We start from the raw sequence: 27,548 nt of genomic DNA, 5'->3' as shown, positions 1-27,548 counted from the left end.
CTTTAGGCAGGGAGAGGGTTAATAGAAGTTGCAGGGTGGTTCCAGCGGGAGACTGGGAGCAGGCAGAGCAATGCAGGCTGCTTGGAACCTGTGATCCAGCAAGAGCACAAGCGAGCAGGGAACAGACAGGTCTCAGGAGCACAGGAACTCTCTCACAGCATCGTTGCACTGGCAACTATGGGGAGCTCTGAACTCCCTTAAGTACTCAGTGCAGGATCATGAATGGTTGGAGAGAGCATTTGACATGCCAGGATTGGAGCAACTAAGTCACATGACTAGAAGCAAGATGGAGGCGCCCATACCAGAATGGAAACACCACCAGGTTTACCCCAGCCAGAATGACACACTGCCTGCGGAACACCTCGAACAGCCAACACCTGTCGCCAGACACCAGCCCCTCTGTCAGAAGGACCACGCCACAGTGCCCTCACAGGTAATACAAGTCATGCCCTATGCCAGGAAACCCTGGTCGTGACAGCTGGTAGGTGGAATGATCACTAATTTCTGATAAAAACATATTGAATTCCTGCTTCTTAAGAAGGTAACATTCCCTGCAGACTGGAGTAGGAGTGGTTTTATATGCCTGGTAGGCTTCAGTCAGCACTACAAGTCGTAATATTTTTTATGTGTTGTGGGACACAGGAGATAATCTCAACCCTTATGACTGTCTTGGAAACTTGTCAAAACATCAACGAATTCTGCTGCGCATGTACCAGGTTGCCATGTAAATTGGAAAATAAATAGGTGGAAAGGCGCTGTTTACACAAGATAATACTGATAATCATAAAAATGTAAAAATTTTTATTTAATGTAGATAAATATGCTGAAGATATAAAGAAGGTAACAATAGCACAAAACAATTAGTAAACAATCTGTAAAAACTAATAATCTAAATCATGAGTAATATGCACTGAACGTCCACAAGTAATGCAGGTGGGTAAAGATACAAAGTGGTAACAGTATCTACTCAATGAAAAAATGTCTCAGTCCAGAGAATGCTGGTGATAAATAGTATCCAGGGTAAAACGTCAATCACAAGTCAGTATTGAACTGCAACCACTATATAACGATGTAGATTGATTCCCATAAGATGGAGCTCCAATGGATGGCAAGTAATATAGTGAATAATAAATGAGTGGTGTGTTACCAACCGTGTCTCAGGTATGCAGCTATCAGCAGGTCCGTTCTGGCAGCGCAGTGGGATTGCAGCTCCTGCTAGCCAGGTCACAGCTATGGCTGTCTGCCTCCCGGCTGTAGTGTTTCCCTCTACCAAACTCGTGATGCAGCATCAGACTGGATTCAATGAAGTGAGAGCCGTGACTGGGAGGTGCCATGGAGTATGTTGCAGACCCAATGGTGATGGGAACCGAAATGGAGCAGATAAAGTAAAAAAGTGGCAGGGTTAATCCAGATAGTGTGATGCAATATAGTGAGGTATCAGAGTGATAGACACTATTTCTGTAAATCCTTAACGTGTTTCACCGCATCCATAACACTAAAACCGGAAGTGATGTTTGCGTTTCACTACTTATTTCTGGTTTGCGGTCATTGATGCTAAAACCGGAAGTGATGTTTGCGTTCCATTACTTACTTTTGGTTTGCATTCCATATCGCTAAAACCGGAAGTGACTCTTGCTTCTCAATCTGGCTTCCTATTTCTTTTGTTTGTTTTAAGAAAATGGTTCTTTACTGGAAATGATCTGTATCTTTTCCTGGCGGATTTGCTCCTTCCCTTCTCATCTATTGCTGTACTTCGTATTCCAGCAGCATTCTTACCCTAATGTAGGGAAGTGATCATCCAACAAGGTTTTACATGGATCCATAGGACAAAAAAGGATAAGAGAATAAAAGATATATATATATATATATATATATAAAAGAATTAGAAACAAGATTTAAAAAGGCACAATTAAGAAACAAGAATAGCAATAAAACTCAATGAAATATTACAAAACAATACGCAGTTTTAGTCTAAAAACCATTTTAATTCGAAGTCCACATTGTGTACTTTGGTTTTAAAGTATCTAAATTAAAAATCCATCGCATTTCACTCTGTGCTAAGTTTTTTCCACACTTTTATTTCTCCAATTGGATCTTACTTGTTGTATTCCTATGAACCTTTCAATTTGATTTTCACACTTATTGTGTTTATCTAAAAGATGTTCCCAACAGAGGGTGGGTTTTTAAGCCCTTTCTAATATTGTATATATGTTCTGCTGCTCGCACTTTTAAAGCCCTTGTCATTTTTCCTACATATAACAAGCCACAACCACATTCCAATACATATATTCTGGGAATGACAGGTTATAAAGTCGTGGATTTTATATTTTTTTTCCTTGCACGGTGACTTCTGTTATTTTCCTTTCTATATCTTTTTTTGTTGTGGTTCTGTACATTAGACATATTCCACATCTATGGAATCCTTTATTCCTAGATTTATTTTTATTTCTTTCTGTTAGACAACTACTGACTAATTTATTTTTTAATGATTGAGCTTTCTTATAGATGAATGTCGGTTTCAATGGCAATTTATTCCCTATAACTGGGTAATCTCTCAAAATTTTCCAATGATTTTGAATAATATTTTCTATTTTTCTACAATGAGCTCCGTATTGAGTCAAGAATACCCATTCATAAGATAAATCATTTTCATGTACCTTTTTCTTTTTTCTACTAGTAATTCTTTTCTTTCTATCTTGTTTTGCCTTTTCTAACTCCTCAATACTATATTCTTTTTCTTTTAATCTATTTGACATATCCTCAATTTGTTCCTCTAAAATTACATTGTCCGTACAGTTGCGTTTCAGCCATTTGTATTAACCCAAAGGTATAATTTCCAACCATCTATAATGATGTTCACTTGCAAGTTGGATGTAAGAATTTGAGTCAGTCGGCTTTCTAATAGATTTTGTATGTATATGCTCATCTTCAATATATATACATAAATCTAAAAAGGTTAATTCCTTTGGGCTTTGATTAAAAACCAACTTAATGTTAAAACTATTTTGATTTAAAAATTCACAAAATTGTAAAAGGAATCTTGTTCCCCATTCCAAATAAAAAAAGATATCATCTATGAACCACCACCAGCATACCAGGCTTGCCCCCTCCGTTCTAAATGTTTCTATGGTATTTTCCTCCCAATACATCATGAATAAATTAGCGTAACTGGGGGCAAACCTGGTGCCCATGGTGGTCCCTTTTTGCTGAATAAAAAACATTCTATTAAAATAAAAATAGTTGTTACTTAAAATGAAGTGGATAGCCTCTATGATGAACTCTTAAATCTTTTGAGTACTCACTTTTCTCTAAAAAATGTTTGATGGCTTTTTCCCCCTTCTCCCATTCAATGATCGTGTTCGTGTACAGGGTACTTACACTTGCACTTTCTAAAGTGCATTTTTCTTCCCATTTCACTTGCTCTAAATTACGTAATACATCCTCTGTATCCTTTAGATAGGAGTCTGTTTTTGATACCAAGGGTTGAAGATAAAAATCCAAAAGGGCTGAAAGATTAGATGTAATACTGTTAGTGCCCGATATTATGGGCCTCCCTGGTGGTTCTGTAGCATGTTTGATTATTATTGGTAACATATATATGGTGGGGGTGGTCGGATCATTTATATTAATAAAATCTTTTTCTTGCTTTGTTAGAACACCTTTCTCCTGCTCTATTGGTTAAATCCAGCAGATCTTTTTTAATCTTATTTATGGGATCACCTCTGACTTTTTTATAGGTATCATGATCACTCAATTGTCTTTCAATTTCTTTGATGTAGTTGGTTTTACTCATGATCACAATTCCTCCCCTTTATCAGCTGACTTAATTATAATTCTTCATTTTCTTGAAGAGATTTAATTGCCTGATATTCCCTTTTGGAAACATTTATTTTCTTAGGATTTCTTATTTTTCTAATCTCCTTAGTTACCATGGAGTTAAAACAATCAACGCTTCCTCCCTTCACATGTTGAGGGTAAAATTTTGAGCAGGGTTTGAATTTATTTATCGTTTCCACCTCATCTGCAGACTCCGTATTGGACTCTTTTGAAATAATTTTTTTTAATACTTAATTTTCTAATGAACTTTTTAAGATCCACTAAAATTCCAAATGGATTAGGATTTGTGTTAGGGGCAAATTTTAAACCTTTGCTTAGGATTTGATCTTCTTCTTCTGTTAGTTCATAATTGCTCAGGTTAAAAATGTTACATGTATTTTCCTGAGAGATTTTGGTCCTAAGATTTCATTTGATCTTCTCATCACCCTGACCCTGTCTTTTATATATTTCCTTCCTCCTCTTTTTCCACTTGTCATCCGGTTTTTATTTTTATTAGTTAGGTTGGTTAGTCCCACCTCTGGAACCACCGTCCCTGTTCTAAAAAACAGGAGAGGAAGGTCCATAGTCTGTCCTCTCACCACCTTTCTTTTCCAATGCCTGGTACCTATTTCTGGTTGGAAATCTAAATGTATCCTCCTTCTGATATTCGGATCCATACTTTGAGGTCTTCAGACTTACATCTCTGTTATATTTACAAGTATTAAACTTTACACCACTTTCTTTATATCTTGGATAATTGAATGTCCTACCTTCTTCCTCGAATTTCCTCTCTCTCCAATCATTTTGTAAGTTTCTTCTAAATTTGGGATGCGGGAATCTTTTAGATTTTATATAAGAGGCCTGTACTACAGATCTTTCCTGGTAGTAAGTTCTATCCTTATTTTTCCCATTTTTGGGGGTATATGGATTAATTTGTTTTTCTGAATACATTTTATTTTTAATTTCATTCACATCCCTTTGGTATTTTGTTTTTGTCTCTAAGTCCTTGGTGTTTTTCTCCAATGTATTTATAATATCCCTCTCTTTTTCTTTTACATCTTCTAAATCTGTAAAAGGTTTAATAAGTACTTGTAAAGAGCCTATTTCTTTATTTAGCTCTGCCAGGTTTCCTTTTCTTTCTTTTATTATTAATTTAATCAGGGCTAATGAACATTTTTCAAGGATCTGGTTCCATCCTTTCTTAAAGGTTTCCTTAGAATTATCAAAGGATGTTTTTTCTTTATAATTTTTAGGCGCTTGGGTACTAGATGATTGGTGTAGTAGTGTTCTAAAGATATTACCTCCCACCACACCCGATTTTCTTTCAACATGCAATTTTCTAATTTATTTAATATAGTATTTAAATCTTCATCTTCTATATTAGAATCATTCTCCACATTTTTTTCAAAAAATCCTTGAATCATATCTCTTCTTGAGTCTCTGATAGCAAACATCTCTGCTGCAAGTGGGGTACTATCTGGTGTTACACTAATTGTGAAATCAATAAAAATAAATTGTACCCCAATACTGCACAGTAAACAGTGATCCTCAGCTGCCTCACAATTACTCTGAGGAGTAACACCTACTCCTCTGCAATATGGACAACAAAGTCAACATTTCACATGTCGATATTCTGAGTATGTCGACATGTTGTTTGTCAACATTTAACAATGTCAAAATCATAAATGTCGACATTATGAATGTTGATGTTGTTACTGTCAACCTAAATTACTACATCCCAATTTACAATAAATAGGGACTATAACCCCCATTGTCACATTGTGTTCATTCATAGGTATATTCTATCACAATATCCACTTCTACATTGTGCATATTTACATCTGTTCATATTTAAAAACAGTTGCCATTGACAAATCCCAATCACTTATAGAACCTACATTAGATACTACACTCAATGTACAAACAACCCAACATCAGAGCGTTAGGTGTAATATATTTTAACCACCAATTAGAACTTATATCTTCTGTATCCTGGATGATTATTCATTCCAATTTGGGACCAAATAGGACATCACCTAAAAAAATAATACCTCTATCAATCTTTTGGACACCAGGTCTGCTTCTCACATGTTAAGGTAGCAGACACAACTGGCTTCAAAAGCAAAAGGAGAAAATAAGGTCACATCTAACATTGCGTCCACAATATATTCAGAGACATCCTGAATATGTGCTAGTAAAGACAATTCTGGCATACTGTAGATCTTCTAGACTGATTCACTTTACCTAGTTGTTCTGACGAGATCAAAATTGCCTTATCAACCCAGGCAGTAGCAAACATAAAGACTCAAACGTGTCCTAACAGCCAAATATATAGATTTAAGAATAGATTCACATTTCCTATCTGGAGGCTGCATATAGTTCATTTCGCTTGCCTCAAATTTGGAGCATCCGCTTTAGGAGTGGATTCCCACTTTTCACAGTCATCCATAGGAATTGGATAGTGGGATAAAGAGAGGTATTCAATTAGATACGAAAAGTCGGAACATTTTCGCCTGTCCGACTTTTCGCCTCATTCGCCTTTTCAGAGGCGAAATCATTCCATGAGCGTCCCTGCTTTTCGCCTAATTAAATTGCGAAACAGGCGAAAACGGAATTAGGTGAATGCGGAACAGGTGAAAAGTACTGAAAGAATTGGGGAAAGCAGTATGTACCCCAGAAAAATATGCACTAACATAGGAAATCAATATAGATGTGTACTACTAGCCCTAATATAACTATTTTGCGTACTTAAGTTGTGTAAATTGCTTGCTATTAACGTCTTTGTAAAGTGGTGAAGAATAGCATTAAGCAGTATTTTTAGTGAAAATAAGTAGTCCAGTCAAGTTTGGGGTACTTGAAAATGGGTGCTAGCACATTTTTATATCTCTAAAGTGAACTTTTAAAAAATGTGAAAAATCCACCTGCTGCATGCACCTGCAATCCCAAAAACACCTGACCCATCCTTTCAGCCCCCCAAGAAGCCTAGTTCGCTAGTTTTTATGCTTGTCCCCCCGCTTTTTACATTTTTACCCCAAAAATTACATCTTTTTTGGGGTGTTCTTAGGTGTTTTTTTTTCAGATTTGTCTTTTGGGGGGCTCTCCCAAGGGTTCGAGTCATTTCCCCACGTTTGCACCCCAAAATAAAGATTTTGCAGTTCTTTTCACCTGCTATTGATTGGAGAATCTTTTTGGGAGAATTCAATGCATCGAGTTTCTGCTTAGGCAAAATTGTCCTGGAATTGTTTTGAATTTGGTGAAATTTTTTTAGCCGAAATTTTCACCTCTAAATTGAATATGGCCCAAAGTGAGATTTTATTATTTTATTTTTTTTGTCAGGCTTTGTTCACATCTCTTAAATCATCTATTCCCTGCCTTTTAATGGACTCTTCCTCAACATAGGCTGATCTGTCAATATCAGAATACTAAAGTACTTGTTTATCCTCCAGTAGGTCTGTGCTACCAGCTGAAAGCAGCGCGTGAGCTCTGTATCACAGAACTGGCACAGAGCATCAGACTGCCCAGTTGATAATTTTGAATGACACGGAACATGTAAAAAATGAAAGAAGCTCTGATACTACTTCTTTGTCTGACATGTTGAAAAAGGGAAACAGAAGTAATAATATGCAGGAATTGCATTTATGCGCTATAGCGCCTATTTTACCCTTACATGGTGGCCATGGACTCATTTTTGGAGAATGAGTGGGTTGTTGAAAACACACTATTGACTGCCTAATAGGAATTACTCACACTAGTGCGATGCGCGACGGCCAATAGTATTCTACTCTGGTAACACTCATATGTGTAGTTTAAGAAGAGGAGGACTCAGCATCCAGTGCTTTGTGTTCTGCAGGCTACCCGTGACCAAAGAGGCACCAGCATTCTCCAGCATCCAGTGTATCATGATCTGCAGGCCATCTGTGACCAGAGGTGTCAGCATCCTACAGCATCCAGTGCATAGCGATCTGCAGGCCACCCATGACCAGAAAAGAGGCATAAGCATTCTTCAGCATCCAGGGCACCATTACGATCTGCAGGCCACCCATGAACAGAGAAGAGGCGCTGCATGGATCACAATCAAGGGGTACAGTAGCAGTTTTGCTTGCGGTGCACGTGGGGGTAGTTTGTGGGAAACCAGTATTAGTGCAGTGCTGCTAGTTGAAAAAACTGTGGACTTATGCTGCAGAGAGATTTTATTTGTGTGTACCCCACCCAATTAAAAGCAAAAGGTTACCCCCCCTAAAAAGCTACAATGCTGTAAGAACAGCAACATTATTAAAATAAATATACATTACAGTACAAAAGATTTAGGCAGGTGTGGAAAAAATGCAGCAAAGTAAGAATGCTTTAAAGAATTTAAGTGTTAGTTTATTTTTATCAATTAACAAAATGCAAAGTGAATGAACAGAAGAAATATCTAAATCAAAATTTGGTGTTACCACCCTTTTCCTTCAAAATAGCATCAATTCTTCTAGGTACAATTGCAGTCAGGGATTTTGTAGGAATATTGTCAGATGCATGATTAACCAATTATACCAAACAGGTGATAATGATCATCAATTTCATATATAGGTTGAAACACAGTCATTAACTGAAACAGATACAGCTGGGTAGGAGGCTTAAAACTGGGAGCAACAGCCAAACTTTGCTACAAAGGTGAGGTTGTAGAAGACCGTTTCATGTCACAGGTTTTACACCATGACAAGACTGAGCACAGCAACAATACACAAAGTAGTTAGACTGCATCAGTAAGGTCTCTCCCTTACAAAGATTTCAAAGCAGACTGGGGTTTCAGGATGTGCTGTTGAAGCTCTTCTGAAGAAGCACAAAGAAACAGCCAACGTTGAGGACCATAGACGCAGTAGTCAGCCAATGTAACTTAGTGCATCAAATGAAGGACACATCATGTTTACTTCCCTTCGCAATTGGAGGATGTCCAGCAGTGCCATCAGCACAGAACTGGCAGAAACCAGTGGGACCCAGGTACACCCATCTGCTGTTCAGAGAAGTCTGGCCAGAAGTGGTCTTCGTGGAAGAAATGCACCCAAAAAATAACCATACCTTTGATGCAGAAACAAGGCCAGGCGACTCAACTATGCACGAAAACATAGGAACTGGGGTGCAGTAAAATGGCAGCAGGTGCTCTGGAGTAATGAGTCAAAATGTTAAATATATAGCTCTAACAGAAGGTAGTTTGTTCACCGAAGGGCAGGAGAGCAGTACAATGAGTGTCTGCAGGCAACAGTAATGCATGGTGGAGGTTGAGTTTCCTTGCAAGTTTGGGGCTGCATTTCAGCAAATTGAGTAGGGGATTTGGTCAGGATTAATGGTTTCCTCAATGCTGAGGAATACAGGCTGTTACTTATCCATCATGCAGTACAATCAGGGAGGTGTCTTAATGGCTCCAAAGTTATTCTGCAGCAGGACAATGACCCTAAACATACAGCCAATGTCATTAAGAACTATCTTCAGCGTAAAAAAGAACAAGGAGTCCTGGAAGTGATGATATGGCCCCCACAGAACCCTGATCTCAACATTATCGAGTGTGTCTGGGATTACATGAAGAGACAGAAGGATTTGAGAAGATCTGTGGTTAGTTCTCCAAGATGTTTGGAACAACTTCCCTGCCTAGTTCCTTCAAAAACTGTGTGCACGTGCACTAGAAGAATTGATGCTGTTTTGAAGGCAAAGGGTGGTCACACCAAATATTGATTTGATTTAGATCTCTCTTCTGTTCATTCAGTTTGCATTGTTAATTGATAGAAATTAACTATTACCACCTCTATCTTTGAAAGCATTCCTATTTTGATTTTTTCCACACCTGCATAAAACTTTGCACATTAATGTGTGTGTGTGTGTGTATTGTGACACAGTCAGATTAGGAGGTCCCTCTCCTGGGTAGGGGACTCCTTCCTTACACACACGGCAGCCGGGAAACAGTACGCCAGACTGGATTCGAGTACAAGCTGGACGGCGCCAGTCTTTATTGTACAATGTCAGAAATAACAAAAAGAAAACATAAACATAAATCCTAGCCCTGTCGGGGCACTAACTTCACAGGTGGTTCCCTCACTACCAGAACCTGGCAAGGCCTAATGCCCTCACCAGCAACAAAGACACAGCACAACACTCACAGGATAGGTTTTCCCAGTGTCTCTGAACAAACTCCCTGTCTGCTCTCCCAGGTGAGACACTCAGCCCTAAACACACTAGGCTTATATTGGCCACTCTCAGGTGGAAACCCTAACAAGCCTGTTACCAGGCTGCGAGAACCAAAACCTGGAGTGGCCGTGGGTGGAGACCTCCCTCTCCTCTCACCCACAACCCCCAGGTCCCAAACCGGCTTTTCAAAAAGCCGAGACTCAAGCCTGCTACACTGCAGACTTTCTCCTGGGGATTTAAAACACATAAGACAGGAATCTGGGATAAATGTCCCTGTCACAGACCACTTTACCATTGATCCCATCACAGTATATATATCTCAGCAAATACAGGCGGCACTCCTCGGCTTTTCAAACATCATTCACCAATTGTGGTCACATATGAATGCCAACGTTTCAAATGTTCGTCAGGGAAAAACAAACATTATGATCTTACCTCTTAAGTAGCACATCACCCAGTGCACAGACCGTCCCGGGGTCCCAGCCAACTTCCGTGTATGTGTGTCATCACGCTGAATGCACAATGGGAGTCAGGTGGTTCCCCTTGTAACTACAAAATTAGTGACAACCATCACCATAGAGATCTAACAATAAACAAAACAAACAATTAAGATGAAAATGGAGCCCATGTTCGGGAAAAACTCACATTAATTAGGTTATATGCATAACATAGTACATCCACATATTATTATATAGACAGGCAAAATATGTGTATCTTATACTATGCATCAACATACCCGCATATTCACTTATAGCCTAACACATCTTAACTTGGCTAAATAAATCTCTATCATTCTTCCATGTTGGATAGGCAATCTACTTCATACCAATAAATGTTGCTAATGGGCATTATCAACACCAGGTTAACTATACCTTAAACCAGTGTTCTCCAACCTGTAGCTCGCAAGCTACCGGTAGCTCGCGGTCTTAATTTTGGTTGCTCACCTAGCTGCAGAACTGCCGAGTCTACTAGGAGGAAGTGACCTCTGACGTGTGCTCCCCCATGGCATAGACGCCGTGGGTGGAGCCACAGGGAAGCACGTCAGGTGATTTCCGCAGCCTCTACAGCAATCACCTGACATGCTTCCTGTGGCTACACCCACGGTGTCTATGCTGCAGCAGAGCGAGTGACTCCTGCCCAGCTCTGTTGGAAAATCACACAGCTGCCCTGCCTATATCTTTTGCTCCTCTACTGCATATAACTCCTTGGAGCCGGTAATTAACAGTAAAATGTGCCTGTACTTAAATTGCATTTACAAACTACAAGAATATTACTGTAATTATTGAATGCATTTTTATTTTCTAAAACTTTTTTATTAAATGACCTTCAATTGTTCGGTTATTAGTCAGATTTATTTTCCCACAATTTTAGTAGCTCTTCAGGAGATTTAATTTTTCTAAAGTAGCTCACGCCTCAATTAACATTGGATATGACTGCCTTATACAAAAGTATGGTTCCCATCTTGTCGTATAATATATTTGACTAAATAAAACAGGACAAGCCAGTATTAACATTTACATCTCCATCCAGCGATACCTATAAAGACAAGGCAAGTCCATATACTCAAAAAATACTATATATATATATATATATATATATATATATATATATATATATATATAAAATCACAAAGGCATATTAACGTATAACCTAAAAACCTAATAAGGCTAGATGAAGTCCCTATGAGCATGCTACAATAACTACTTGGCAGAAGTTCATATAGAAACGATCTCCTTTGGACCAGTTATACCATTATGGTCCCTGTCATTATCATCAACATAGTCTGATCAGGCTATTCTCACCTAAACAGAGGAAGGTCCCTCTATTTATCAAATAAGAATAACCTAATTCTTTACAGATCAATATTAAAGCTGCATACACACACGATTTTTTGAACGATTATCGTTAAACTATATAGTTTAACAATAATCGTTTGAAAAAATCATTCACTTTCTGAGTCAAACGATGAACGATTATCGTTCATGCGCGTTCACGTTTGTAGTTCAATCAGACTTGTCAACTCAACGATTTTCAGTAAGGGAATATGCAAAAATCATTTGTAGTTCAAAAAAATTGTTCATTACATTTAGTAAATGAACGATTTTAGTAAACGATTTTTTTCAAGGGAAAAATCGATTACTAAAATTGTTCATTTACAAAACCGTTATGTGTGTATACAGCTTTAGGAACATGTCCTGCATAGTCGACTTAAATTAAACAAGACAGGCCCTTATTCTTCTTTAAGCCCCTAGGAGCAACAGTGTTGAATTTAAAAATCCAAAAAGCTTCTCTATGAAGAAGCATCTTGTTTTGATCGCCTCCTCTACTAGTTTGTGATCAATTAGTTTATATTTCAATGTGGCAAGTGAATGTTGAGCATTCTTAAAGTGCCTGGCCATGGGCTGATCAATTTCCTTTCCTTCACATGCCAATCGTATTGCAGATCTATACTGTACAGCACGTTCTTTAAAACTACATGCAGTTTTTCCAATATATGTCAGCCCGCACGGGCATTTGATGATGTAAATTACATACTTACTACCACACTTAATACATGTTTAATGGGAACTTTTACGCCAGAATGCGGATGTGTGATATATGGTCCTGTTTCCAGGAATCTACACATCACACATCTGCAGGAACCAGCCTTTGATAGAAAATGTAATGGACGGGAAACACCATTTGATGTAATATTTTTTATGAGCCAGTTTTTTACGTTTCTGCCCCTTTTATGGCAGGTTTTTGAACAGTCAGGTTTGGGTCAGTTGATATTATTGGCCATAATTGCTTAGATGTCTTTACTATGGCTGGCCTTGCTATAGAAATTGGCTTACAAATGGCAAAATTGCCTGATTTGATTTAATCTTAGAGGTTAAACATTGTTCTCTGGGAATAGACAGAGCTTTCAATTTGGCTGCTTCCAATTCCGAACGCGGATAACCTCTTTGCATGAATTTCTAGGTCATGTCATCCATCTGTTTTCATGATTCCTCCTCACAACTTGTTATACGTCTGATCCTTAATAGTTGTGAGAATGGTAACCCTTTTTTCATAGATAGGGGATTCCGACTGTTCGAATGCAAAACTGTGTTCTTGTCCGTAGGTTTATAATAGACACTTGTCTCCAGATGCTGTTCTTTTTTGTTAATTAGCACATCATATAATGAATCGATACAGTGCTAGATTCATATATAAATTTAATGGTTTTGTCCATTTTGTTGATAAACTCCATTTGTATGTCAAATTATTCTCTGGTCCCTGCCCAAATCAGCATAATGTTGTCAATGTAGCAGGTAAAGAATAATAGTTTTTTGGTAAAGGGTGCATTTTGTAGAAATAAGCCAGCTTTTGTACAAAGTATTCGCCATTGAAATAGAAGAAATTTCTTTTCAATATTTTTTCTAATAGGGTAAGGAAAAAGCCACATCTGGATCCAGATATTTTGGGTTATCATTCAATAATTCTTGCACAGCTCTCAGCCCATTGGCATGAGGAATGTTCTTATACAGGCTGACGACGTCAATGCAACAAAGCAAACATTTTCTGGGAAATCCAGTAGGTTCTAAAGTTTAAGAAGTAAATCAGTGGTGTCCTTTAAAAATGTTGCCTGAGACTGGATTACTGGTTGTAAGAAATGGTCTAAATATTTGGCAATCATATTTAATAGTGAACCACGTGTCGATATGATTGGTCATCTGGGAGGGCTCTCCGGGCTTTTGTGTACTTTCGGCAACGTGTAGACCAAAAGCATAATTGGATACACCATGGTAAATGCCTCCATGTAAGTTGTATCAATAATTTAATTTACAACTGCTGCTGATAAGATACTGTCTATTTCACTCTTGAAGTGGTTGGTGGGGTCATTTTCCAATTTCATATAAACATTCTGATCATCTAATTGCCTATAGATTTCTGCTTTGTATTTATCAATGTCCTGCAGTACAATTGCGCCTCCCTTATCGGCAGGTCTTATAATCAGTAGGTTGTTTTCACTTAACCCTTTCAAAGAAAGGAACTCTTCGTGAGACATGATTTTATGCTGGATGTGACATCTCATTGATTCTCTTACTACAGTTTCAAGCATTCGCGAATAGCACTTAATTGAGGAATTGTGTGTCTGTGGATCAAAACTAATTTTGGTTTAAAGGGGTGATCTAATTTCACAAGTTGGTTGGAAAAAAATATTTTAATTTGAGATTACGCTGATGGCGCCACACATCCACTTTCCAATCAAACTCATTGAAGCTTGCAGTGGGTACAAAGGATAACCCTTTATTTAAAACACTATTTTCTATTGTGGATAGTTCATGTGAGGATAATGACCTAATCTACTTCCTGTAATTTCATTTTCCTCGCCCCCTGGCCACCACGGTGCATATAGGTTCTGGTCCTTCCATGCCCCTGGAGCGGGTCATCACCTCTAAAGGGGGTCTCCCAGTAGATTTAGTATGGAGTAATTCACTCTCACTTTGGGATGAGCTATTATCAGAGGTCACTTCTGAATCCATTCCTCTAGGGCACAGGTTCTCAAACTCGGTCCTCAGGACCCCAAACTGTGCATGTTTTGCAGGTCTCCTGACAGAATCACAATTGAAATAATTAGCTTCACCTGTGGATCTTTTAAAATGTGTCAGTGAGTAATGAGTACACCTGTGCAGCTACTGGGTGACCTGCAAAACATGAACTGTGTGGGGTCCTGAGGACCGAGTTTGAGAACCACTGCTCTAGGGTGTCTTGTTCTAAATCTATCAAATCTTTTTGTGGGATATCTCCCTGTTGCCCAGGAGTAAACATTTTGTTCCTGATAATCTTGTTCAACTGCTGTCAATCTATTTTTCTTATATTTAATCAGGTCTCTTCTATATGTATTAATTCATTGTAGTTTTTTTTTATAATTATGTGTATTTAACTATTGTATTGTTTTAAAGTATTATGAGAAGCATACCAAGTAGTGCTAGACACAGATTCTGGCCATTTGCACTCATTACCTGATACAGGTGCTTGCAATTAATGAGACATTTGGATTGGACAAAGGTCCCTTAAATATCAAAAAGGACTATACTCATTTTGCCTTGTGAAGAAATCGCTACCCTTAATAGCGGAGAAACGTGTCAAGGACCAGGGATATCCCATCTGCGTGCAGCAGTCTGTAAAATCTGCACAGCCCCCACCTCTCTCAGCCAATGAACGGCTCCCTCCATTGAAGTAATTGGAGAGCAGCAGGGTTATTAAAGTTTATTCTGCAGTTCCCACCATTGACTTCAATGGAGGAAGCCGTTCATTGGCTGAGAGAGGCGGGGGCTGACCTCTCTCAGCTAATGAACGCTCAGATACGGCTGTACAAAGGGTAGAGCCACGTCTGAGCTCTTCATTCAGGAGGTATCAACCATCGAGGTTGTCACCTAGTTCGTGGTTCATGTTTATTCATTATGTTGTTTTACTAAGACCATGGATGCCAACAGGGAGAAGAGGACCAGTCTAGGTAATGCAGGTATGTGCGAGTGTGTTGTATTAAAACTTTACTATCACGGTGTGTGTGTATTGTGTTTAGTTAAACATTTCTTTACAGGTGAACTACGAGTACCACCATGTGGGGGAGGCTTGCTGGGACCTGCAGTTCTACTGTAAAGACAATGATTAAACACCTTTTTTTACACAACACCTACACTATCAACCCGGGGCTATCCCCACCGAGGGCTGGTGGGGATAGCCCCGGGCTATCAGCCTAGGCCAGGGGTGCCCTGGAGAGAGGGACTTCTTTATTGGGAGGGTCCCCAACTCCCCAGGGATCCCTGGCCTGACTAGTAGTCAGGGCTGATGCTGTGGCTGGGAGGCCCGGGGAAAGGGCTCCCCTGGCTGTGGCATCCGCCCCCCCCGGTAGAAAGGGTTCAGTGCTGTTTCTGGAGATTACAGGGCAACCGTACGCAATTTTTTACCCTGTAATTCCAGAACCAGGACAGTATCAGAGCCCAGTGCTGGTTGTGCCAAGTACAGGGGGAACCTTACTCAAATTTTTCCTTGTACTTTCACAACCAGGACTGGCTATGAAAAGTCCAGGGCTGGTACTGTTTTAGTGGGGGACCCCACCTAATTTTTTTTTACCTTTAACTCTTTCTAAGCTTTTTACAGTAAGATACATGCAGGCATTTTACTGATGTATGCATGTATCTGTGTCAAAACGAACTGCTAATGCTGAAAATAAAAGCATGAAGCAGTTCTATTCAGTCAGGTATTTGCAGTTCGTTTTGAAGTGGGATTTGCTGTTCGATTTGTACATGAACATGCCAAATCGAACAGCAAATCACTGTTCCAAACCAAACCAAATCGAAAGTAAAAACGAATTTTGATAAATATACCCCTTAATGTCTTTTATTTTTTAATTAAAATTAATTTAAATTTTTAGAAACTTTTTATCACCAAATATGTGGTATAGCAATGGGGACTACATTTGGCCCCAGGTTTCTTTAATTTGTTTATGGTATGCTGGAAGGATAATTTAATTTACAACAATAACCCATATAAAAGCAATATTATCTTTTACAAAAGATGTATAGACAATATTTTAAATAATATGGGAAGGAACTGAAGATGTTTTAAGTCATTTCTTTTTTTGTTGTTAAATCTTTTTATTGAGATTATATAATATTTACATACAAAGAATTAGACACTTTGTATTAGATACAAATAGACATTACAATAACAGTTCGGCATAGATGGATAGTATAGACAGAGTATAAAATATATAGTTGAACAACCATCTCTCTATACAGCAGTAACAGTACTTATAGCGATGATACACATTGGGGTTTTAATACTGATTTAAGAATACAGGTTGAGTCTCCCATATCCAAATATTCCGAAATACGGAATATTCCGAATTACGGAATAATTTTGGCATGACTGAGATAATAAAACCTTTGATTTTTGATGGTTCAATGTACACAAACTTTGTCTAAGGCACAAATTATTAAAAATATGGTATAAAATTACCTTCAGGCTGTGTGTATAGGGTGTAAATGATACATACATTTATTTCATGTATGTACACAAACTTTGCTTGAGCCACAAAATTATTGAAAATATTGTATAAAATGAGCTGCAGGCTATGTGTATAAGGTGCATATAACACATATATGCATTCTGTGTGTATATTGGGGTCCCATTCCCAAGATATTTCATTATGATATGCAATTATTCCAAAATACGGAATATTCCGTTATCCAAAATACCCCTGGTCTCAAGCATTTTGGATATGGGAGACTCAACCTGTATATGAAAATCTGTACTCAAAGACCTGCTCTGATTTTTCCCCATTTGTGTAGTTTGAAAAGATAATCAAAAAAAGAGTCGCTGTCTACATAGAAATAAGACAAACTAACAAACATTCCATCATTTTTCTTTTGTGTAACAATCCAAGAGGTACAGATATTAATAAAAAAAAAAGGGAGGGGGTACACAAGACATACATACAAGTAGGGAAACACAATAGGTGGGGTGGGAGGGACATAGGGAAAATTCTCAAAAAGAAGTTGTATTTCGAACCTCACGATTTCTCAATCCAGATATAATCAGGCTCCTATTTTCCCGTATCCGTCAGTCATATCCGCATATCGACACATATACAGTGATAGTATATGTATTATTAACTTATAGTGAAATATACTAGAATCATACCCTTAGTATTTAAATCAGCTGTCTCAGCAGATGCCAGTTCGTGTTTTCAAACACCTGTAATATTTGGGTTTGGGTCTGTGGTTGCAAATAATCAATGTAAGGACCCCATCTCCTATAAAATTGCACTACTCCCTTCTCGACATCTGGAAATGAAGCCCTCCTGTCAAAATATAAGTTTTTAAGTAATAAATGTTGAACCTCGGAAATAAAGGGTGGGGTCTTACTGGTCCATTGTTTTAAAATAACTTTTTTGGCAGTAGTTAAAATAATAGAAAGTAAATAAATAATGGATCTTTTGTATGGGCCCAGTTCCCAATTGGTATAAATAAGACATAGAACCGCTAAAGGGTCTGGGCGTAAATGTAAGGAAAAGATATTATTTATAAACACAATTATCTTATTCCAAAATCGGCGAATCTTCCTACACTCCCAGAAATTGTGATAAAAGGAAGCTGATTTATGATGACATTTAAGGCATCAACCTGTCTCATTAGGGACCATATATTTCCTCTGATGTTGTAAAATATATGCTCTATTCAGTACTTTATAGTGTACTTCCTGAAGCATTGCCGTACGCAGGTGCTTCATTGTAGAATCAAAATATAAGAGAAAGCTGTTAGATTCCGGGAAAGATGGAATTGTCCCTGGACCAGCTATTATGTAAAGAGTTCCAGGCATTGTGGGAGTCAGTCTTCAACATGTCAGTTAATAGTTTAGTATGGTAGGTACGGGATTTTATCAAAGACAGGAGTGAGACTAGTGGGTCAGATCCATCTGAGGTTAAATAGGCTTTAGGTAAACTAGAAATATAGTGTCGCAGTTGGAGATACATATAAAACCAATTGTTCGAGACATTAAAGGTATTTCTGATATTGACGAATGGTAGTATGTCACCCCCCGGATCGAATACATCATTGATTATTAGAATCCCCTTCCTCCTCCATTCTGCAAAACACTTATTAGTCATTAGTCATAGCAGGGGGGAATAGTGGATTACCACAAATAGAAATAAATGGAGTGCAATGCCAATCCCTTTTCAGCCTGCGATTAATTGCTATCCAGGCTAGATAGGCGCTATTAAACAGAGGGTTTGATAGAATTTGTTGGGGAATTGATTTTTTGGGGGTGTGGAGGAGAGCACTCAGGGAGTATGGTTTAAATAACTCTTTCTCCACATCCAGGGAAGTATAAACAGAACGATTCAGTAACAAATCTAAGATATATCTAAAGGCAACTGATAAAGAGAAAATCTTTAGATCAGGGACACTCAATCCTCCTTCTCTACGGGGCAAACTAAGTCTAGCCAAGGTAATCCTTGATTTTCCACGATTCCAAATAAATTTAGTGAATATTTTTTGGAGCACATATAGATCTGTTTTGGTGAGAGAGATCGGTAACATATGCATAGGGTATGAAATTTTGGGGAATATAACACTCTTCAAGATGGCAATGCGACCCAGTAAGGACAAAGGTAAAGATAACCAGTCTGTCAATAATTTTGATATAGATCGGAGTGGTGGGGTGAAGTTTACTGAGTATAGTTTCCCAGGATCAAAAGGAATATGTATCCCCAAATATTTCAAGGTAGGGCGTGCTAAACGAAAATTTGAAAATATGGGGATTGAATGAAAATCATCTGGTGTACCAGAGAGCGGTAAATATTCTGACTTGGCCACATTCACCCTGTAACCTGCAAAAGATCCAAATAAGTCAATGAGGCGCATCACCTCCGGCATCGAGGAAGCCGGGTCGGACATAAATAAAACCATATCATCAGCAAATAATGATACCTTTAGTTCAACAACTCCAACCCGGATTCCCCGAAATACCGTGGAAGCGCGTAGTGCCATAGCAAGCGGCTCCAAAGCGAGTGCAAACAGGAGTGGTGACAGGGGACAACCCTGTCTGGTACCCTTGTATATAAGGAAGGGATCTGAGTCATAGCCATTACAGACAATTTGTGAAGATGAATGAGTATATATTGAGGTAAGAAGCATAATAAAATCTGACTGGAATCCAAATTTATGGAGTGTGAAAAATAAATGGTCCCAAGACACCAGGTCGAAGGCCTTTTCGGCATCAAACGATAAGATGGTATGTAAATCCTTGGATTTTAATGACTGTACCCAATTGGACGCTGCCAGTACTCTACGTATATTGGCCGTCGAGTGATATATGAGCAAGTTATCTCCTTTGATCAGCAAGCCAATTGAGTCAGTTGTAGCCTGTCTTAATCAAGGGTTACCACTCCTTATATTCAGTCTAGGGGCAGCTGGGGCTGTTTGCAGCTAGGGTTAAAAACACCAAGTGTTCAATGCACAAAGTGTGATTACATAACAGTTAATCAAACAGTTGAACAAACATTGACCAACATCTTAGGTAATTTCAGATTAAGATACCATTACTTAAAATTTGTCTAAAAAAAACAAACCTAAAACTCACCATGTACTACACATTTCTTTTTTTCAAATCCCTCCTTTGTATTTTCTCTAAGGATATAACATCCCTAACTCTCCCTGCATCTCCCCTCTCTGGGCACACTGCCACCCTATTGAGTCACTCACCTCCTCTAAAAACTAATGAGATTTCTTTTCATCAAAAATTGACTATTACAGCCTCATTGTGTCACTATAAAATTTTTTTACACACCTACAACTATATGTACTTCTCCATTCTTCTGCTTTTATTATCTGGTGACATATCACCAAATTCAGGCCCCACACACGGACAGCGGATATACTATGGAATAAATATCCTGCAAACCTCACGTGTCTCCCATCACCCTCCAAATCAATAAATGTGCCTTATAGAATTCACACTTGATCACAACTTATTATTTTACATCTCAACATCTCTTTACAATAACTACTTTTACCAAATTCTACATTTACTTGAGACTGCTGGTTTATACGTTAACCAAACTCTCTAAATAGCCCTTCACGAAGTGGCTTCAGCTACCCGTCAGACTTCACGTAAACTGATATAACAGCCATGGCTTTCCACAGACACCTACAAAAACTGCCTCTTAAAGTAGAATGTCAGTGGCATAAATCTTAATTCAAATGACTTCCACACATACTGTAAAATAGGAATCCACCCATCTGTCATCCTAACCCTCTGTCCCATGCTCACTTTCTACCCCATCCGTGTCACCCCTGTCTGTTTGCCCATCCCCTCTAGAATGTAAGCTCTCACGAGCAGGGCCCTCTTTCCTCTTGTGCTTATCCTTTCTTTACTTATATTATCTGCTCTATACTCAAAAGCACCTAACCCGTGACTTTTGCCATCCTGCTTCTGTTGCAGCAGTGTTTATATACCATGTACTTGTATTGCATTGTCTTAAACTGTATGACACTGTTTTCTTGTTCTGCTCAACTGTCTATGTACTATGTCTATGTACTATGTTGTGCACTATGTTTATGTACTATGTAAGGCGCTGCGGAACCCTTGTGGCGCCATATAAATAAAGGATAATAATAATAATAATATATATATATAAACCCATATAAACCAAGTCTGATCTTCATGAACCAGTCTGGGAAGTATTATTTTTATTCGCTCAGCTAATATTTTTAATAATATTTTGTAGTCATTATTAAGAAGAGAGATAGGCCTATATGAGCCAGAGCATTCCAGGTCTTTGCCTGGTTTGGGTAGGACTTTTAAGATTGCTGAGTTGAAGTAAGATGGTAAGGTCTTAGAAGTTAAAATGCGGTTATATACAGACGTTAATGTATCTATACTTTTGGGGGAGACAAATTTATAAAATTCCCCGCTAAGCCCGTCAGGGCCTGGGGCTTTACCCGAACTCATACCTTGTATAATTTTTTGCACCTCTGATGCAGAAATCGGGGCGGTTAAGGAAGCAGCCAAGTTGGAAGGTAATTGAGGAGGGGTAATCATGGACCAGAACGAATCTCTGCTTCCTTCGTCAGGGGGGGATGCAGCATATAATTTGGCATAAAAAGAACGAAATTCTTCAACTATTTGTTTGCTAGAAGTGTAAGAGCTGGTGGAGGTACGAAGTCTTTTAACCAGAGTGGATGGTCGCGGGCCTTTTAAAAGATTGGATAAGAGGCATCCGATCTTATTGTAAAATTGAAACCCTTTTTGGAATGTGTGCCGATCTCCCATATCAGTTCGGATTGCGTCAAAATGGGTTTTACAGCCCAGGTACGATTGCGTATGGGCGGGAGTAGGAGAAGTTTTAAATCTAGAAAAAGATTCCGTAAGTGCTTGTTGAGCAGATTTAAAAGCCTTCAAAAATCTTTTTCTATTATAGCTGACATATGAAATTATTTCCCCTCTGAGTACCGCCTTTGAGGTCTGCCAGAACAACAGAGGGTCCTCCTGCTCATGTGAAAGATTATCCTGCCTGTAGTTCTGCCATGAGGATTCAATTTTTTTACGAAATTTCAGTGAGGACATTAGGCTGGACGGGAAGCGCCATTGGCGAAATGGGCCTTTATCTACATTGACTGCAAGATCAGCCCAGACCAACCACGCGTCCGAGAGACCTATTGGTTCGATGCAACTATCAAGTGATTTAAAAAATATGGAGTCGGACATCAAAATGTAGTCCAGACGGGATAATGAGCCATGGGCAGCCGACATGCAGGAGTAATCTTTTTCAGTGGGATGCCTGGCTCTCCAAACATCAATGAGCTTTAGTTGTTGCATGACATACGGTATACCATATCTGGGCATGTGTGCAGATCGACGGGATGGGTGTTGACAATCCATCTCCTATGAAGCTATTAAATTAAAATCTCCACAAAAAATTACATTTTCATTGCATATAGGGTATAGTTTGCAGAGAACAGATCGTAAAAATCTCCTGTCATACCGGTTAGGTGCATAAATAGTACAAATCACATAAGGTACATCATAAATGGAAGTTTCCAGGATGGCATATCGACCTTCAGGATCTCTCTCAGTCCCAAGAATTGTAACAGGTAGATCATGTCTGGCCATCACCACCACACCTCTAGACTTGGAGTTGTATGGGGATGACGCCAATACTCTCCATCTCAACATATTAAGTTTAGCAACCTCCGTTTCTTGTAAACACACCAAATCTAGATGAAATATATTTAAATATATTGGAATTTTTTTGCGTTTGATTGGGGAGTGGAATCCTCCCACATTCCAAGTATCAAATCTTATCTGTGACATAACATTAATTTAAGATGGTACTAAGAGGATATGTACTATAATTCCAATGAGCCAATATATCAAACCCATCATAAGGACATGACGAGAAAAAGAAATACATATATGGACAGGGGGAGGAGGAGTGAACACAATGGGGAGAAGACATACAATGGGGCAATAGAAACACAGCTGCTGTGAAAAGCAATGATAAATGTTTGTAATTGCAAACAGGCTGTTTCATAATCAAAATTAAAGCTTCCGGTTGGCGCAGGTGGATAGGCGCCAATAAGAAAAAGTCCTGTCCAGTGGACTCCTAACCAGACCCAGCAAAACGACCAACAATATATCCTTCAGCAGAGAATATTTTCAAATTTGTAAAACAACGTGCATTATAACTGAATATATTATTCATTGTCAACCAAAGGGTGACACAGGATATAAACAGACTAAACGGCAATGTCAGCAGAACACATTATGCTCAGACCCTCGTGGGAGAAGCAGGAGAAGACAGTGTGGAGTCTTTTTCGGATTCAAATAACTCCCGAGTATATGCTTCAGCATCTGCTGCAGTGGTGAAATCTTTATATGTGGCATCATCATATAATCTCAAACGTGCTGGGAATAATAAAGCAAAGCGACGACCATGTTGAATTACATTTTGGCAAGTAGGGGAAAATTCCTTCCAAGCCTTGGTAAATTCTGTAGAAAAGTCTTGGAATATAAATAGGCGGTGACCTTCCCATGTGAGGTTACGGCATTTGCGGGATGCTGACCATATAATATCTTTATGGATATAATTCAGACATCGGAATATGACAACTCGAGGTCGCCTCTCAGGGGTGTTTTTTTGCGGGCCCAAGCGGGGAGCCCTCTCCACAATGATATCCTGACAGTTCTCAGCAACATCCAAAAGGGCTGGGAGTTGTGTAGATAAAAATTTAACAAGGTCTGTCCCTTTAATGGTCTCTGGGAGACCCACGACTCTTAAATTGTTCCGATGCGACCTGTTCTCAAGGTCGTCGACTTTAGAAAGTAATTGCTGGTGAGATTTATGCAGTGTGACAAATTCAGTTTTCATAGTGTTAAGTTCATGAAAATTAGATCCAGACACGTTTTCAGTTTCAGAGACTCTTTGAGAGATCTGCTGCATCTGGCCCTTGAAGGCAGACATTGTCTGCTGAAAAAGATCTGCCTGTTCCTGAAGCATAGGTCTCATAGCCTCTTTAATTGCTTGGACCACCTCCCCATAAGTTATGAAAGAATCAGCGGTACCTGTAGCAGGCTCTGAGGATATCTGAGCAGCCTGTTGTGTAGTAGTAGGAATCGATTCTCCCTGCTGCGGAGTCGCGGCCGCCATCTTGGATTCAGAGGGGCGGCGGTTAGCGAGATTCCTGTGTGATTTCCCCGGCATTGAGGAGGGGAAATACTTTTCCATGCAGGTAAGCGGGGTCTCGGGTGCCAGAGGAAGCTTCAGGGGAAGAGTGGAGGCTGTCAAACAGCCTTGAGGTGTGTAATTCACCAGGTCTGGAGCGGAGCCCTAGCCACACACAGCTCACTGCATAGTGGGCGGAGCCGGAAGTCTTAAGTCATTTCTAATTCACATAGCTGCCAACAATATGAACTTGAAATTCATGTCTAAATTGGATGCCTCCATTGAATTTCTGAATCTAATTTTAATTGCTGAGCGTGACAAAAGTACCAAAAGAAACTTCACCAAGGAAGTCGACACGAACAGCTACCTGCACTATAAGAGTGGTCACCTAAAAAGATGGAAAGACAATAAACCATATTCCCAGTTCTCTAGAATAAAATGCAACTGCAGTACGAATTATATATGTGAAGAACAGATGCAGGTCTACACCCAAAGATTCAAGGCCAAAGACTACCCGGAAAGTCTGTTGTGTAAAGCAGTCAATAGGACAAAACAGCTTGAGAGAGCTACTCTCCTGAAATATAATGACAAGAACATACAGAGAAACAAACTGATCCCTTTCATCATCACATACAACGGTCACGAGAATAAGATAAGGAATAATCTAACAAAACATTGGAATAGCCTCCTTATGGATCCTGTGCTAAAAGAAATCCTTCCCCCAAAACCTTCAATTGCGTATAGAAAGGCTAGGAACCTGAAAGATATCCTGACACAAAGTATGAACAGAAATATTAATTTGAAAAAAACTGGGGGGTTTTGGTACCGCACAGAACCATGTATTATTACGGCATTAATTTACAACCAACCATATTTAATTTTGTATTTGGAGATTGTGACAGAACATGTTGTTGGTGGTGCTCCCAAAGCCCAAAATATAACATATACAAAAAACAAAGAGCCAAGAAGGGCTAGTTGTTGGGGGCACCAACAACTAGCCCTTCTTGGCTCTTTGTTTTTTGTTTAAGAAATATTAATTTGCAAGGCAGTGGACTATCACCAAGTTGTCTAGGTTGCTACAAATGTGGCAAATGCAATATATGTAGGTATGTGCACCCGCAGGAGAATAACATTAACTAACTCCGAGGGAACTAAAGAATATAAAATAAAACAGAACATGAATTGCAACTCCACATCCATTATATAGTTACCTGACTGTTCCTGCCGTACTAAATATGCCGTAAAAACTAAAGAGACCTCTCAAGCAAAAAATACAAGAGTGCATAAGAAACATCAAGAATAAAGTAGATGGTCATTCTATTTCACAACACTTTACATTGCATCACAACTCGAATTCTGATGAAAATGATTGAGCAAGTAACTTTGGGAGAAAGAGGAGGTGACCTAGTGGAAAAGTTATTGCAGCGCGAGATTTACTGGATATTCAAACTGAGAACTATGGCCCTGATTCAGAGCCAGACGCTCTGACCAGAGTGCTCGCTCTGAATCAGGGCCATCCTACTTAAATTTGGAGCGGCCTTTTGGACGCTCACATAGCTGTGGGTTACCACCCACAGCTTATGCGAGCGTCCATGATGATGGTCACGACCATTGGGCCTGCGACGAGACCCTGCGGTAGGGTCTCGCTGCCACAAGCCCTGGAGTGATTTTGGCTCTATCAGAGCCAAAATCACTCCCACTGACATCACTAGTGATGTCAGTGGGGCCGGACCCAGATGGTAGGCCTCGGTCTGTCAGCCACGCCCCCGGCACGCCCACCAAAGGGGGCGTGCTGTCACTCACCATCGCCCTTTTTGGTGCGAGACCCGGGTCTCGCGCATGCGCACGACGGAGCTCCCTCCGTCGTGTGCATGCGCATTTGGGTACCATCGACCCGCTTGCGAGTGTCCTGCGCTCGCGAGCGGGTCTGAATGAGACCCTATGTCTCCATCAGGATTCAATGACAGCTACAAAATAGCACCTTTCCTATCAACTTCATCCAAGCACCCTGTTATGAAACCCTGGGAGAATTCACAGGAAGATGTATTATCATTAGAGGTGTGAATCGATTGATAAGGAAGCTTTGAGAGGTCTATTGATAAAGAAGCTTGGAGGAGTAAATTGATAAAGTTTTGAGAATTCGATTGATGAGGATTGAATTAATAATGAAGTTTTGAGGACTGGAGTGTACTTGACTGAAGTGTGGCCTGATGGCCAAGTTGCAGCCTTGAGGACTAATATTTAACTTAGCAGGTCGCAGCCTTGAGGGTTGATGTGTACTCTGTTGGATAAAGCTTCGAGGGCTGATGTATACTTGGCTGGTAGCAGCCTTGAGGGCTAAGGTATGCTTGGCTGGTTGCAGCCTTGAGGGTTAAGGTATACTTGGTTGGTAGCAGCCTTGAGGGCTAAGGTATACTTGGCTGGTAGCAGCCTTGAGGGCTGATGTGTAGCAGGGATTCCACACAAATGCTGGAGTATGGCAGAGACTACTGTGATGTGAAAAATTGAAAGTCCACACAGATGCTGTAGTGCAGCAGAGACTGCTGTGATATTAATAGGTTGTATACACAGATGCTGAAGTGCGGCAGGGACTGCTGTGGTGTACTAGCAGAAGCATCCAGACTGCCGTGATGTAACTGGCGGATAGTCCACACAGGTGCTGAAGTGTGGCAGAGACAGCTGTGGAGTAAAGGCTGAAAGTCCACACTGGCACTGCAGTGCGGCAGGAACTGCTGTGGTGTTACTCGCAGATAGTCTACACAGATGCTGAAGTGCAGCAGAGATGATAGATAAACGCTGGACATGAGGAGCTGGAACATACAAGAACATGAACTCACTCACAGGAACCGGAAGCTACGTACTGAACGCTAAAGCCGGCATCCGAGCAGAGAACCAGTGGAGGTAAGAAAGGAAGAAGATCCATGTGGTGCAGGGAGGAGGTAACGAAGCAATAAGGTAGGAGGACCTCGTGGAGTAGCAGCCCGGCATCCTTGTGTCCTAGCAACAGGCGCGTGAGAGCCGCCTGGAATATTGATGTAAAAAAAGACGTTATGGCAACTTGTGACAGTACCCCCCCCCCCTGACAAGGGGTTATGGAACTCCTAGACCCAGGTTTATCAGGGAAGTTGTCAAAAAAACTTTTTTAAAACAGGAGCGTGTAAAGATTTTTCAGAGACCCAGGAATGCTCCTCTGGCTCGTACCCCTTCCAGTGAACCAAAAATTGTAAACCTCCTCGTGAAACCTGGAATCCAAAGATTTTCTCCACAATGGACTCTTGATGACCCTGGATGATTACAGGAGTAGGTCTAGCTGGACATCTGGAAGTGAACCTCGAGGAAGAAAAACCAGTTTGAGTAAGGAGCAATGGAAGGT

At 39.7% G+C, this 27,548-nt stretch overlaps 1 long non-coding RNA gene across 3 annotated transcripts in view; it reads right to left on the bottom strand.

Moving 5' to 3' along the window:
• Positions 1-830: 830 nt before the first annotated feature.
• Positions 831-27,548, bottom strand: part of LOC148519939 (uncharacterized) — a 50,242-nt gene continuing 23,524 nt past the window's right edge. For 2 of the 3 annotated variants that reach the window (XR_015878887.1, XR_015878888.1), the window contains exons 2-3: positions 10,411-10,558; positions 831-1,777 (exon numbers count right to left, since the gene is read on the bottom strand). This is a non-coding gene — a long non-coding RNA (uncharacterized LOC148519939). The remainder of the gene's footprint in view (positions 1,778-10,410; positions 10,559-27,548) is intronic. The other variant, XR_015878889.1, reaches the window with a different exon arrangement.

Source organism: Taudactylus pleione, unplaced genomic scaffold (assembly GCF_031769625.1).
Source record: "Taudactylus pleione unplaced genomic scaffold, aTauple2 ptg000179l, whole genome shotgun sequence".
In the NCBI taxonomy this organism is placed as follows: Eukaryota; Metazoa; Chordata; class Amphibia; order Anura; family Myobatrachidae; genus Taudactylus; species Taudactylus pleione.
Note: the sequence above shows the minus strand (reverse complement) of the source record. Positions and strands in the feature narration are given on the sequence as shown.